Here is a 13312-nt window from a genome sequence, read left to right as displayed (position 1 = left end):
CTTTTGGGAAACATAGGTGCAAAGAAACAAAGAACATGAAGATAGTGCCCTACGTGCATTTAAGAGATAAAAACTCAGTGTGTGTTTCAAAGCATAAAGAACAAGCCATTTCAATCGCAAGTGACTCTTCCAGACGTTTCCCTTACCGTGACTTGGGGCTCAACACATATTTATAATGCATAGTGCTGTTCATACTACAGAAATACCTTTGTTTTTCCATTACCAAACAAACTTGGCTCTCGGGTTCTGATAGGCAGTGTATAATCTTATTAGAGATAGCTCAGTCATTTCTAGTGTATATTTGGGCAATGACAAGGCTCTCTCCTCCGCCTCAGGGGAGAGCCTAGGTCCTCATCTCTTGCTGGTGGTGGCTCGGCTCTAGTCTCTGTCTACCTCAGCAGAGGAGCTCATCTTCCTGTTTTTTTGTTTGTTTGTTTGCTTTTGTTTTGTTTTGTTTTGTTTTTTGGATTTTGGCTAGTACCCACTGCGAGGAATCAGCACAAAGGACCCGAGTTACAAACTACATATTGCTCTTGACCCACCTAGGACTCCGATGGCCTAAAATCACCTTCAGAAACCTCCCTAAAGGTTCAGGAACCTCCAGCTGCCTTTCTCTGCACCCCAGGGTTTATGAGGGCAAGAGGTAGTGATGTTGCTTTAGCCAGCCCCACAGACGCTCTCCCTGTGCACAGATAACTCCCATAGGAATGGTTAGGCGCACAGGACTATTGGAGTACACGTATCTAATTAGTTTCTCTCCCAAAACCTCTGCACATTAATCTGCTGTTCCTGCGACCTAACCTGGCTTATCAGATACTGGATGCAATTCTAGCATTTGCAAGATATGGTTTTATAAACAACAGTGCCTCTAAATCCAAGCCAGCTACTTAACCTAGTGCCTAACAAAAGCTATGAGAAATATCGCAGCCCAGATTTACCCAGGCGTGGCACCTGCTTGTTAAGGGAATTCCAGAGGTAGTTTTTCTCACTCATGATTTTCACCTGTGAGCTGATGTTCCCGGAAAAAAAGAAAACAAGTCTACACTGCATCAGGCATTTCTGTAAGGCTGACTGACTGACTAGTTTTGGAAAGCTGGGATGCTACAAAATTATCTTGGGAGTTTTTTGATCCTCTAGTCATCCATTGTCCACCTACTGTCCTTGAGATTATAAAGTATATATGTCTTTTTGGAATAAACAAATAGCTCCTTACCTTCTACTAACCTAAAAGCTAAAAATGCCATCAAAAACTATACCGAGTGTCCTGTCTAGTTCTGTGTCAACTTGACACAAGCTAAGCTATAATAATCAGAGAGTAGGGAGCCTCAGTTGAGAAAATGTCCCCATAAGATCCCTCTATAAGGCCTTTTCCTAAATAGGGACTGATGAGGAAGACCGCAGTCCATTGTGTGTGGTGCCATCCCTGTGCTATGAGACAGCAAGCCGTGATGAGCAAGCCAGGAAGCAGTACTCCTCCATGCCTCTGCTTCAGCCCCTGCCTTCAGGTCCCTGTCCTGCGTGAGTTCCTGCCCAGACCTCCTTTGATGATGGACTGTGATGTAGAAGAATAAACTCTTTCCTCCTCGAGACACATTGGTCATGGTGTTTATCACAGCAACAGTGACCCTACCCTGAGATTTCCCTCTTTGGCTGTAACCCACCTTCCTGGTGTTCCCACCAACATATTTGAAAAGCACCTTGGTTTATACCCTTCCTTGCTCTGTTGGTATATATAAAGACTTCACAAAGTTGTTCTCACACTGGAACATGGCCTTTAAGATAACCTGAATCTGTGTTCCCAGACCATAGTCCCACTCATGGTTGGCTCCAGAGCAAATCAATATCGACACCTTCTCTCTCCCTTTCCTCCACCTCTCAATCTCCCTCCTCCCTCCCTCCCTCCCTCCCTCCCTCCCTCCCTCTTTCCTTCCCTCTCTTCCTCCTTCCCTCCCTCCCTCCTTGCCTCCATCTCTCTCTTTCTCTCCCTCCTCCCTCTTCTTCTCTTTCACGTTTCCTTCCAGGCAGGAACTGAACTTTTTGCATTCACTCTTGCTACGTTACAACCTCGGCCCTTTGAAGATGCTTCCACACAGAGCCTTGGGTTCTGCGTTTGACTTATTTCTGTGCTCTGCGTTTCATGGCTTGAGTCGCAGCGACCAGAAGAGAACTAGCAAGAGAAGCAGGGCTGCTTACAGCACGGCCAGAGGCAGAATCTCTCAGCCGAGGCAGAGAGAACTGCATTTATGAATCCATTCTAGCCGGCCTGGTGGCGCGTGCCAATGGCTGAAGCAGGAGAAGTGCGAGTTTGAGGACAGCCTGGGCTACATCTACTCTCTCAGCAATTTGGAAGTACCCGGTGCAGAACAGTGTACTTTGTCCTCCAAGCGTCTCCTGTGGTGATGACTCTTTGTGCCCTTACATCACCTCTCTGCTCGCCAATCCCCTTCACCCTGACCACCGCTGCTCTAATTTTCTCCCCCGGGGTTTGCCACTTGTATAGCCTGCATGCAATAAAGCTGTCTTCCTGGAGTCTGCTCAGAACAGGCAGAGTGGGAGCCCAAGAACCGTGGTGTTGGCCCTGGCACTGCCTGCTTGCCAGGGCCGCTGCTAACGTCCTTCACGCCCACAGCATCTCTCCCCAGGATCTCTGTCTTTCACTTCTCCTCTCCTCTACCCCACACTGAGAGTCATTTCACTTCCTTCTTACCTTGACCCCATTGCGTTTCCTTACAACATCCCCAGTGTGTGTGTGTGTGTGTGTGTGTGTGTGTGTGTGTGTGTGTGTGTCCCCTTGTGTGTCCATCCTTTTCTGCTTGCTGATATCTCTGGGCCTGATGGGCTGACCACTCTCCATCTACCCAGAATTTTCTTGCCTGCTCTACCACAACACCTAGAGAGTCCTCAGTCGGCAACAGCTGCCCTCGAGTGTGTGCTGGGTGAGCTGCAACTACTGGCACCTGCTATTGTGCCCAGCTTTACCTTTCAATGAAACAGCAACTTCTCTCCTTTGCCTTCTAGACACTTCTAACTCTAAAAGCTACTCTAAAATCACATTATATTCTATCTTGTCACCCAAGCTTAAATAGAGCATGCGATTTACCAAAGGTTTGCCAATTAAAAAAAAAAAAAAAAGGTTTATGAGCCAGTCTGGTCATCGAGAACTGGGGCTTCTGTGTTGCTATCTCAACACAAAGCAACAGAGTGTGGAAAGGTTTAGCTGGGTCACGTGGTGTTGAGACCCTGTCTGACGCTGACTCCCAGAGCCCAGAGTCTAAACTACTACGCATTAAGTATAGCTCCATCTTCAGGAATGAAGGCTCCTAGTTCACTCGTGAACAGAGGAGCTATCCTGGGCCACCCCAGCCCGGTGCTCTGGAATGCTGGGCTGAGACCTAGCCTAAGGCAAGCATGGTGGGTTGCCCCTGGTGTTGGAGAGGCGGAGCTAGATTTTTTTCCTTTTCTGCAAAGAACTAGGTAGAGTAGGAGGCAAAATCCACTGCGCCTCCCACAGCGGCACGCAAGACTGTTAAAAGGTCGAAACTGAGAACAAATCTTTTACAGCGACTCAATTAGCTTGTGAAAGTAGTGTTTCAGAGGTACCTCCACAGGGACGAGGCAGCTTCTCCCAGCGACCTGGACATAAGGCACAGCTGCTCAGGCCTCCGGGCCCAGAGGAGAGAAACTAAGCAGGGCAGGTTCCTGGTGTGTGGAGATGCCTGTGTCCGGAGAGCATGTCCCATGTTCACACACTGGCAGGCAGCCCAGAAGGAGCCAGGACAGCTGTTAGGTCTAGCGCCTGTCTGTTTAACCTGTTGATACCAGGGACAGACATCCTAGCTTGCTGGTTAGAAAAGCATTTTCAAAGCTAACACTCACATAAGTCCATGGTCAATGTCAATCAGGTAGGGCCAAAAGGATGGCAAGCAGATGCAGTGGCTCCTGGGAGAAGACCCCATCTGTGGGCAGGTATAAAGCCCAGAACCCCTGTTAAAAGGGCATGCAGAGTGGTCCACACTTATAATCCCAGCTCTGGTGAGGTAGGGGCCGAGATCACTAGGACTCTCTGGTCAGCAATCAAATCAGTGGGTTCCAAACAAGAGATAAAGTAGACCTCATCCCTGATAAACAACACCTGAGGGACCTCTGGCCTTTACATGAGCATGTATGGTATGCACCATCCATTGCACTTGAAAATGAATGTGTTTGTGTATGTGGGCACAAAGAGAGAGAGAGAAAGAGGGGGGAGGGAGGGAGGGAGGGGGCAAGGGCCCGTTTGGATGCTTTACAGCTAGCAATACTTGTGAGGAGAGTCATAGTGCCAAGTAGGAAAGCGTGGGTCATGTTCAGTTCAGTGTAAGATTAGAGAGCTGAAAGGCCCTTGAGAGTCTGGATTGTGGGAAGAATCAGTAGCTCAAAGCCAAAGAGACCTGTTGAAGATGTGCTCTATCACTTGGCAAAGCCAGAGATAAAACCCACAGGCCAACTGCTAATGCAAGGATTCCACTGTACATGACAGCTGTCCCTTGCTCCACATCCTGTCACCACAGCTCCAGTGACAAAGTATATGAAAAGGATGCTTTGAAAACAATTTCTAAAGAACAGTTGGAGGTTTTAAATTGAAGGGTTTTGTTGGCACCAACAGTCCCTGTATCATTTTTTAACATCTTGCTAAAAAGTATTTATTTTTCTAATTATAAAGACTTTTTTCTAATTTTAAAGATTTAGGAATAAAGGCTAGGTATGGTTGAACAGACTTATGTTCCTAACACCTAGAAGCCAAAGCCAAGGGTTGGAGAGATGGCTCAGCTGCTAAGAGCACTGGGTTCTCTTCCAGAAGTCCTGAGTTCAATTCCCAACAACCACGTGGTGGCTCAAGACCATCAATAATATGAGCTGATGTTCTCATCTGGCCTGAAGGTGTATTTTATGTAGATGGGTACTTTGTTTGCATGTATGTCTGTATTCAAAAAAAAAAAAAAAAAAAAAAACCAAGGCAGAGGCAGCAGACTTGCTTCATGTTCACATTAATATATTGAGTAAAGCAAATATTATTGTTCCCTAATTACACACCTCCTCATGTTAAATACAAAGTGGAATTTAAGAGAGAACGAGTGTCTATCATCAAGAGAATAAATGACAATAAATTCTGGTGAGACTTTGTGGGAAACACACACACACACACACACATATGTGTGCACACACATGCACACAAGGAGCCCTTGTACATCACTAGTGGGAACATACATCAGTCCAGCTGTCATGAAAATCAGTATGGAAAGTCTTTAAAAATCTAAAGGTAGGGGCTGGATAGATAGCTCAGAAGTTAAGAGCACTGACTGCTCTCCCAGAGGTCCTGAGTTCAATCCCCAGCAACCACATGATAGCTCATAACCATCTATAATGTGATCTGATGCCTTCTTCTAGTCTGCAGGTGTACATGCAGGCAGAGCACTGTATACATAATAAATAAACAAACAAATAAATCTTTTAAAAATGTAAATGTAGACTCACCATATGACCCGGCCACACTACTCCTAGCTATATTCCCAAAAAACTTCAAGTCCTACCCATGAGACGTGGGGTACATTTGTGTTTAGTGTGATACTGTTTCCAGTGACTGAGAAATGGAACCAGCATAGATGCCTCTTGACAGATGAACAGAGGAAAACCATTCGTTCACACACTATGGACTTTCATTAAGTTGTGAGGAGCCATAAATGTGTGACGTGTGCAGGAGAAGGGATGGGGCAATGTGCTAAGTACATAAGCTAGGTACAGAGAGACAAGCGTGCAGATTAGATGTGCATGTGTGTGCATGCATGTGTGTTGCACTTGTGTGACAAAACTAGCAAAGAGACTGTAAGAAGGAAAAAAGAGGGAGTTTAAAGAAGAGGGTGAACGAGAGGGAAATAAAACCCAACTGATGAAGAAGCAGAAGTGGGGCTATTTGGGAAGGAGAGGACCAGCCCAGGGGCCGGGAGTGCTGAGGGGATAGACAAGGACAAACACATGCCTGAAGAGGCCACAGTGAGACCCAACTGTATGCTAGCTTAAGATTAAATAAAATAATCAGAAACCAAAGCTAAACAAAACAATAGGAAGCAACAAGGACAGTGAAGAGGAGGGCAACATGGAGGAGGGCAGCATGGAGGAGGACAGCGTGGAGGAGGGCAGCGTGGAGGAGAGCAGCGTGGAGGAGGGCAGCGTGGAGGAGGGCAGCGTGGAGGAGGGCAGCGTGGAGGAGGGCAGCGTGGAGGAGGGCAGCGTGGAGGAGGGCAGCGTGGAGGAGGGCAGCGTGGAGGAGGGCAGCGTGGAGGAGGGCAGCGTGGAGGAGGGCAGCGTGGAGGAGGGCAGCGTGGAGGAGGGCAGCGTGGAGGAGGGCAGCGTGGAGGAGGGCAGCGTGGAGGAGGACAGCGTGGAGGAGGGCAGCGTGGAGGAGGGCAAGAAGAAAACAACGCAGCAAGCTGGCAAGCCGTCGGAAGAAGTTCCTGGAGATAGGGGTACGAGGTAGGACCAGAGGTCCGTTTCTTTGCTTTACTTTGAAAAAATAAACTCAGAAGTTATGAAAGATCAGTGATATGTTAAAATATAAAGAGTGGGTTTTAAAAGATATCAAAAATGCATTTAAAAATACAAATGTTGAATGAGAAGAAAGTTGCCATGGATATGCCAGACAAGGAATTAACACACGGACAACAATAACACCTACAGATTAGTAAGAAATAGACAAACAGTGCAGAAGCAAATGTGCAAATAACTGAAGAGAAAACTCACAGATAAATGCATCGCAGTGCTGAGTAGACCCATGAGAAGATGTTCATTTCATCTGCTGTTGGGGAAGCACAAATTAAACAATAAAGATATGTTGTTCCTCCTCACTTATTGGATGGACAGTTTGGGGTTTGGTTTGGTTTGGAGGGACTCACTCGCATACTGGTGTTACACATTTAAGCAAAAGTTACACACACACACACACACACACAGAGAGAGAGAGAGAGAGAGAGAGAGAGAGAGAGAGAGAGAGAGAGAGAGAGAGACAGAGACAGAGACAGAGACAGAGACAGAGAGACAGAGACAGAGAGAGAGACAGAGACAGACAGAGAGAGAGACACAGAGAGAGACAGAGAGAGACAGACAGAGAGAGACAGAGACAGAGACAGAGAGAGAGACAGAGACAGAGAGAGACAGAGACAGAGAGAGACAGAGACAGAGACAGAGACAGAGAGAGACAGAGAGAGCATTTAACCCAGAACTCCTACCACTTCTGGGAAATCTGTCCCACAGAATACTAGTCATCTCCTAACAAGACACAGATAAAACATGAATGGCAAGGGACTGTGTTAATAGACTGGCTATCCAATCATCTTCACTTTCGTGGAGGATTGGGTCAGCACCTACCCTTCCAGGATACCAACATTTGCAGAGGCTCAAGTCGCTTATATATAATATCATGCTGTTTGCATGCTGGCACTAATCTCCACTATAAATGCTATATTGTGCTGTTTGAAGAATAATGACAAGAATGAAGGCTATATATGTTTAGCACAGATGCAGTTTTACTTTCTATTTTCTGTCTGTGATGATTGTTGAAACCCCAAACACAGAGCCCATGGGTATGGAAGGGCGGCTGTATTAATATTTTCTTCTGTACATCAAAAGTTGCCATAAATACATTTAAAAGAAAAGTCATAAACTGGAAGAGAGTAGCTGCCACTCACAAAAAGACCCAAAGATTAATATCCAGAAAACTTGTTTCATCTATGTGAAATTGCCAATATATAATTTCTGACCTACAAAATGGCAATTTCATATGCTTACAAAATTTTTTTCCAAATCAATATGAGAAAGGCAGCTCACGCCAAAGAAGAAAATTTACAAAGGATATGAATTTAAAGATGAAGAAAACCAGTGGCAGATAAATGTCTAGAAATAAACTTTACTCACTAGAACCCTTGGGGTGAAATAAAAATTATCAGGAGGTAGTATTTCACCATAGAAGGTTGAGGAAAAATGAAAGACTAAAAAAATGTGAAGAAATGGGAAGCCTTTTTGTTTGTTTTCTTTTGAGACAGGGTCTTGCCACACTCTGTAGGCTTCCAGAGAATGTAAAAATGACAGACACTAAAAACTCAACAGACACACAGACACACAAAAAGCTGGGCCTGGGTAGACCTGGATCTCAGATGGAGAACCCACTGCAGCCTGGAAGTTCAGCATGTTGACTACATACAGTCAAACAGGGTGCAGTTTTATTACATTCAGATGAACAAGGAGCCAGGGCTAGTATATACAGCTGAACAAGGAGGCAGGGTTAGCTAACCTCTGTAAGAGCAGGGGGCAGTATTCAGGTTATAAACACCCACACCGGAAGAAAGCTGTGGTGACACAGTCTATGGGCATCCACACAAGGACCAGAGGAAGGCTACACCATTTCCTCTGAGCCGCACCATTCTCATGAGTCTGAGGCAATGTGATCCTTGACATGACTGTGCCTGTGTCAGAGAATACACCTTCACTCAGAATTTCACTCCTTCCCTACAGAGTCTCTTGTAACTCAAGTTGTCCTTGACCTCACTATGTAGCCCTGGCTGTCCTTGACCTCACTGTGTAGCCCAAGCTGTCCTTGACCTCACTATATTGCCCAAAGGGACCTTGATCTCACTATGTAGCCAGTGCTGACTTTGCACACCTGCTCCTCTTGCCTCTACTTCCCATGAGTCAAAATTATAGGTGTGTGTCACCTTTTCTGGGTGTGACATGGTGGTTATTACAATATAAAGGCATAGAAATTGAGGCTGGATGTGGTGGCACACACCTTTAATCTTAACACTTAGGAGGCAGAGGCAGGCAGATCCTTGTGAGTTTGAGGCCAGCCTGGTCTACAAAGTGAGTCTAGTGCAGTCAAGGCTACACAAAGAAACCCTGTCTCAAAAAACCGAAAGAAAGAAAGAAAGAAAGAAAGAAAGAAAGAAAGAAAGGCATAGAAATTGGTACAGATTTGACAATACTATATGAGGTTCTAGAACACACTCTTTGACCTTTCAACTTCATTTGTCTAAGTGAAAGAAACATGTCCAAGAAAGATTTATGGAATATCATTTAAACTGGTGCAAATTAGAAAGAATATGAACGGATTCACACTTTACAGTAAAGAACAGATCCACAGAGATAGATGCCACTGAAAAATTAAAGAATTAGCTTTGTGTATGCCAAAGTGGATACAGATTTTTTTTGTTGTTAAACATTGAATAAGAAATGAATCATACAGCTGGGCATGGTGATGCATACCTTTAATCCCAGCACTCAAGTGTCAGAGGCAGATTGATGTCAACCTGGTCTACATTGTGAGTTCCAGGACAACCAGAGCTACACAGAGAAACCCTGTCTTAAGAAACACACAAAGGTATTACAGAAGAGCACCTAGGTTAAAAGCCTTGATGTATACTTCAAAGCTTTATAGAACAGCCAGACACAGTGGCACATGCTTTTAATTGCAGCATTCAGGAGGCTGGGGCGGGTGAATTTCTGTGGTTTTCAAGGCCGGCCTGACCTATATAGTGAGAACCTGTCTCAAACAAACAAACAAACAAACAACAACAAAAACAACAAAAAACCCTAAGTATACAGAACACTATATATGTAGTAACATGTGGATGAGGTAATTTATTTAAGACACTGGTAAGAGAAGGACAACAGAAACATAAGAAATATTTATGATAAATCTGAAATAAGTGTATTTCTGTTTGATTTTTTCTGGCTTTGTATGTCTGAAATATTACATGTATAATGAATGTTTCTGTTTATTTGGGGATTCCGTGTATGTATACAATACATTTCACTGGTATCTATGCTTCATTTCCCCTTCCAGCTCCCTACAGACCTTCTCCCAACAGGAGCCCTCTGTACTCTATGCTCTTCCTGTTTTTATAATCCTCTGAGTCCAATTAGAGCTGCCACTGTGCACATGGTGTGAGACCCTGCCCTCGACCATGGACGCTCTACCAGTAGCTATATCCTCAAGTAACTGCTTCTGCTATCAGCCATCAGCAGCCAATAGCGCCTCAGGTAGGGGTGGGGCCTTGGGAGCCCCGCCCATCTCCCTCCCTCGGAATGCTGATTGGCTTGATCTTGTGTAGATCTTACGCCGTGAATCACAGCTTCTGGGAGTTTCTCAGTACAATGGCCGTGCCAAGTCCAGAGAAATATTTAAAACTTAAAAAAAAAATTACGTTTTCAATCTAGACAATTGCACAGACATGATGCATGCTGCAGAGTTGTTTTCAGAAGGGATCAGTGGCCACGGCTCGCAGAGAGGTGTGAAAGCCACGTTTCCTGCACACAATGTACTCCACTCTTTCGTGGTTTGTTGTATTCGGCAGAATTGAACTCTTACTTTACTAAAAGGAACGTGACACCAGTCTGGTGTACCATGCGGTTGAAGTGATGGGACATAGGTGGTACGTAGTGCTCTAAAGCTGGCTGTGTCATATTTCCTCACTTAGAAGCAGGTGACGTCATAGATGAATGCTGCCCCACTTGCCTCATCCTGTTCATTAATGAGCCATTGTGTTCCCTGTGCTCCTTCGGAGTCTTTGAAGGTTTGGTTTGGAGAGTCACTCATGAACCTCCAGTTCCTCTGTGGCTCTGGCTGGAGCCCTGAGGTCACATAATTTTTCAGGAGAGTAAATTGTGACATCAAGGTCTTTTGCTTTGATTTAGAATGAAATGGAGCACTCCTTATTAACGAGCTTGCTCGTCCGTTTATGTGGGTGGAAGTTGTCAGGAAGGGATGTGCTACAGCTCCGACCTGTACCCCGACGTGTGCTTTCTTTTCTCAAGAGCTCAGTTAATGACTTGCCACCGGGATCCTGGGTGATGCCAGGAGGGAGACTGAGTTGCAGTCATTCTAACACATTTTTTCCTAGATCTCCAAGACATGGAGCAAACGTGCCCAGCCTGTGCCCAGCAATGCCAGCGAGACCAGTCGCAGACACTGGCCAGCAGTGGCCCACGCCCATTGGGCCATCTCCACAATAGGGCCTATGACTATTATTGCCTTACTACAGAGATCACACCATTGTTAGAGACTCAGTAGCACTCACGGGGCTCCTTAAAGACTCTCTGCCCTCCAAGCCGTTCCTTTGGCAGATATTTTAGGAGCTGCTGATGTTGAGGCGCTGGCAGAGGACTGTTCTTGTATCACACTGGGGCCTTCCTTCCAAAGCCCTTCTCACTCAGAAAAAAAATTCATCTCTTAGGAGGAAAACAGAAGGTTTTTCTTTCTTTCTTTCTTTCTTTCTTTCTTTCTTTCTTTCTTTCTTTTCCCCTTGTAATGTTGAGAGCATCTCAGTGTGGCAGATTGGATCAAAATCTCCCAAAGGGCTGCACAGACAAAAGGAAATGTCTAAAATGTCCCAAAAGGAGGCCACCCTGCTCTGTCATTGGTTTCTCCTGGTTCCTGTCAACACCTCTGTGGGAGGTGTGTCTTCAGACAGGTGACTTAGGAGAATACACACACACACACACACACACACACACACACACACACACACACACACACACACGGCGCGCTTGCTTCTCCAGCCTGGAAAAGGAGGCTGAACTGATCACTGCCACTGCTAGCCACACACCGGCCTTTGTAAACTGCTCCTGGTTGAGTATTTTAAAGCATTTTTTTTGGTCAGTTGAGAACAAAGGAAATGCCCTCTTTTGGGTTGGAAGAAAACAAGTTAACAACTTCAATTGCCTCCCCTGCAGCCTGGAGCTGATTGCTGAGTAGCCTTTTACCCTGAACGTTTTGTGTGTTGCTGGGAAGCCTGCTTATCTGAGCCAGTGTCACCCTGGGGGTCACTAAAGAGCAAGGCCTTTTCTGGTGGATCTGTAAAACCCTGAATCCTGTCCCCAGAGACAGGTTAACACTAGATGTCAAATGTAGCGAGTTAAGGAAAAAAAAAAAAAAGATTTTGATTTAAACTACTCTAACGAGTAATGCGTACACACTCAAGCATTTACGCTAACTCAAGATGGAGCTCCTCCGCTGTTCTCAGAGACACCCTTTTAAACTCCGCTTTTGGGGACTGAAGGGGTGACGCAGCAGGTAAGAGCACTGGTCGTTCTCCAAGAAGACCCAGGCCGGTTACCAGAGCCCACATAGCATTTCACAGCCATCTATAGCTCCAGTTATAGGGCATTCGATACCTTCCCTGGTCACCAAGGGTAGTGGGCATCCACTTGGCACCATACATGCAGGCAAACACCCATTCATATCCATAAAATAATAATAAAAAAACCAAAACCTCCACACTGTGATTGCTGTAACCAGGAGGCCAGGAGCTCGAGTGCTGATCTGTGTTCTCTATAGGAACAGAACCAAAGTGATCAATGCAAATATGTTAAAACTATTAGATCAAATGTTTTTCAAAACAGCAACAACCGCTAAATCACAGCCAAGAGGCTGAGAGCCCAGTAGCTGTTTGGTACTTGAGGCTACTGTCTCAGCACCCAGAGTAAGCCCACCGTGGCTCACACCCTGGAAAGGCCTAGAACCCGGAACTTGGTGATTGCTCCCGCCATGGGGCTGGGTGCCTCAGCAGCCCCAATCCAGGTTCCCAGAGGTTTGCTGGTCCTCAGTCAGCGACAGAAGGGCTGGAAACACCGGTTCAGGTAAGCAGTGGAGGGGAGACTCAGAAACCGCAACAGGGTAAGGCGGCTTAGGAAGGAAGGCGCCAGCAAGCACGCAGGGTGAATGCTAGTCCTTCTGCCCTGCTCCTTTTTGTCTGAGCTGCCACCAGAAGCTGCCACCCACCTTTGGGGGTAGGCCTTCCCACATCAGTTAAGGCAATTAAGACAAGTTCTCAACTGAAGCTCCCTAATTAGGAGATTCTAATTTGTGGCAAGTTGACTTTTAAAACCAACAGTCACAGCCTTTCTAGAAAAGAAATACTATTGATCCCCACCCACGCCTCCACCCCGCCCCCCATCCCAGCCTGTTTAAGTAAGTGTCCTGAATGGTCCCCAGGAAGGGTCTTATCTGCACTACAAAGTCAACCCCACAGGGCATGGGGAAAGGGCTGCTGTGGGGCTGAAGTGAGCTTCTTTCTATGCGAGCGGGTTCAAGTACTGACGCCCTCTGCTAAATGTGGAGCTAGCTCCAACGAGGAGGAGTAAAGGCAGTCAAGGTCATGTGTCGGGGACGCGGATATGATACAGGTTGAGTACTTTCAAGAGCAACCACAGAGAAGTGGTTATCTCTTTGTACAAAGAGTTCTCTAAGCCTGAGCATGCAAGCTCCCCAAGCGGCATTTGGATCTTG

This window comes from Acomys minous, assembly GCF_964271855.1.
Source record: "Acomys minous genome assembly, chromosome: 19".
NCBI lineage: Eukaryota > Metazoa > Chordata > Mammalia > Rodentia > Muridae > Acomys > Acomys minous.
Note: the sequence above shows the minus strand (reverse complement) of the source record.